Below are 3,210 nucleotides of genomic sequence, written 5' to 3' on the forward strand. Positions count from 1 at the left end.
AATATATATTTTTTGCAATTAGGCAATACCTAAAATCGGTACAGATATTATTATGCTTAACTGTCTTGTATTCCTTCCAAGTATTTATTGTATTTTCCAGTTAGAAAAACAGGACTCAAAGACATTAATATATATTTTTCTAACCTACATTTGCAGCAGTGGGACACAAATGGGTTTTAAACCCAGGATTTTTGGCTGCCCACCAACTTCTATCAAACCATTTTTCTTTCTGTGGGTTTGGCTACATCACATAAGTGAAATAAGTATCAGACATCTGTGTATGTGATTGATTTCTAATTAAAATAAAAGGACACCTGCCTACAAAAGTGCTCTTGTCATTTTAGAAGAGCAGTATTTTATTGACAATGCATTTTGATTCCTCAAAAAGATCTTGAAAAGTTGTTTCCATTATGTCTAAATGAAACTACTTTGTTGAAGTTGCAGGAATGGAGGAATGGAAAAAAACTCACGTGTGACGAGGAAAAAGAAAATAGCACATCTATTTCTTCACTCTCCCGCACCTTCCACTGACTCAGAGAATGTTTATTTCTACATGTGGTGGTGTTAGTGGAGCTCTCATCACAGTGTTTAAAATCTATTTCCATCTTATCTCCTCTGGAATTTATGTCTCTGAAGGCCATCATCTTTTTTTTTTCTTCTGTCTTTGATAACCTACCATCTGTTTATTTGCTAAAATAGAGTACACAAGAATGAATGTTGACCATCGGAGTCAATGGATAATACAAGGATATGTCTACACACATAATGTAAATGCATTTAATTAAATTAGTCTTCGTGGGTGCTAATTAATTGCTTGACTGAAATAAATAGGGAGTTTTAGAAAACAACTTGGTCTTTCTTTTGAAAACTATTAAAGTGGTTTATGTGCATTGATATAAATCCTAAATGAATGATATATAATATTTACAATTTCAGGGAATTTAGATTCAGCATTTTTCAACAAACACCTGATTATGTGCTTAAGACATTTCCTCAAAGAGATGAAAAAAAATTGCAGGATGCTATGATTTTCAAGTTAAACTTGCCTAGAAAAATNAATCTACAAGTGGCAAAATCAATATTAAAAAAAGAGAATATAAATAAAAGTAGGAATAAGTTTTAAAAAGCCAACTAAATAAAACAGAGACCTGAGAGGTAAAAGACAAAAGCTTATTCTTCAAAATACCCAAGAAAATGGATGAGATTTTTGTATGTCTGATGAGAGAGATAGACAGAAAGATAAATAGATAGAACAAATAACCAATGATAAGAAAAAAAAAATGTTTAGTTAAAAATAGGGGAACATTTTCAAATATATATATAAGATACAGTACAGTTTTATACAAATAACTTTGGTAAACTAGCTAAATTACTGTATATGTTTCTGTAGGAAAACACAACTTAACCAAAATAAATCAAAGAAAGGTAGAAAATCCAAAGGGACTAATATAATAGATGTTGAAAATTTATCAAAAATCTATACCTATCAAAACATTGCATTGTGTTCCATATATATAATTGTTATTTGTCAATTAAAACTAAAATTTAAAAAATCTATAAGTAAATAGGCAAAAAACAGTTTTACAGCATTTAAAACCATGAGAAAAAAGACACTTTTTTCTTTTTTTTATTTTGGTTAAATAATTTTTTCTCAATATTAGATAAAATAGTATAAAAACAATGAAATATTACTTGCCTTTTTAGATATCAACATGTATATTTTAAAACACAGGAATTCAAACAATGTGGCATTAGCATTAAAAGTAGCAAATAGATTAATGAAACAAAACAGGTAGTCCAGAACCAGACTCTTATGTAAACGTGAATCTGGCCTATGATATGGGTGACAATTTTAACCAGTTAGGTATGGTTGTGTCGATCTCGGCTTCAGCCAGAGACTGCACCATGGTGGAGAAAACACGAAATTGTTGAGTGACTCCTCGGATTTGAAACCCATGGATACGGAGGGCTGACTATTAGCAATTAAGGACTGGAAATCAAAATTTTGAAAAATTAGGACAGAATTATAAAGACGAAATATCTAATATGTGTGATGATTGCTCCTGGAGCAATTGTATGTGTAGGAACTGAAATCAGAGGAGATATCACCATCGGACCCAGGACGCTCTTACAACCAAAAGCAGGAATTGCACGGAAGCCAAGGTCGGTAAAGAAGGTGACCTGACAGAAGAACAGGCTCTCATCATAAATGTCCACCGAGATAATATCACTCCTGACGCGGAAGACCCTGAACCCAAGACTATGACCATTGGCACCAATAACGTTTTTGAAGTTGGATGTTATTCTCAAGCCATGAAAATGGGAGATGATAACGTCCTTGAATCCAAAGCGTACGTCGGCAGAAATGTAATATGACAAGCGACTGCATCACTGGGGTCGCTGCAGCCTGAATGATGTTGAATCTCCCCTGAGAACACGATGATCTATGGCACAGGCTGCCCTCGTGGGGGACAGACTGAGCGACCACTGCCCCAGCCACTACAGCTGGATTTCTTATGATAATCTTGCAGATTATCACCAGATAAAGAAGACCGTGAAAGGAAGCTCAACTCCAGTGAAGAACAAAGCACAGTGTATGATATGAAGGTAACATTTCATCTTCGACGCTGTCTTTTGAAAGGATCACAGTGTCTACGCACTTATAGCGCTCACAGAATAATACATGTTGACTTTATTTTCTAAAATTGAGTTAGAGAGTAAAGTGATGGATTTTCGTTGTAATTATCCTATATAATTTATATGAAATGCATTATTTTCCGGTATCCTTGAACTTTTTCTGATAATTGACATATTTAGTTTATCTTGTGTTATATAAAACGTTCGCCACACATTTTTATGTAAAAAACTACCCATGATAAGAAAGGGGATATTGTTTTGTATTTATATTCTAGCATATATAAACTAAGTAATAATGTAATAATGTAAGTAATAATGGCTTTCGGTGAGTATATTTTAATCAGTTTTTATACTTGTGTTAATCTTCCCCAAATAGATGTCTTAATTTTTATTATGTACTAGTTGTATTAAAACACATGTATTTAAAATAGTAATAATACTAATAAAATAAACTAGTTAGAAATAAAAACAGTTTGACTTAAAGTATTGGCAAATTAGGATATCTTATTGGGAAAAAGATGTCATTTATGTAAATACTTCACACCATTTGCAAAACAATTCTAATTTGGGTTG

General features: G+C 32.5%; 1 pseudogene; it reads left to right on the forward strand.

The window, feature by feature from the left end:
- The first annotated feature begins 1,765 nt into the window (after positions 1-1,765).
- Positions 1,766-2,605, forward strand: LOC103597046 (annotated as a pseudogene).
- The last annotated feature ends 605 nt before the right edge of the window (positions 2,606-3,210 follow it).

Source organism: Galeopterus variegatus, unplaced genomic scaffold, assembly GCF_000696425.1.
Source record: "Galeopterus variegatus unplaced genomic scaffold, G_variegatus-3.0.2 Scaffold2174, whole genome shotgun sequence".
In the NCBI taxonomy this organism is placed as follows: Eukaryota; Metazoa; Chordata; class Mammalia; order Dermoptera; family Cynocephalidae; genus Galeopterus; species Galeopterus variegatus.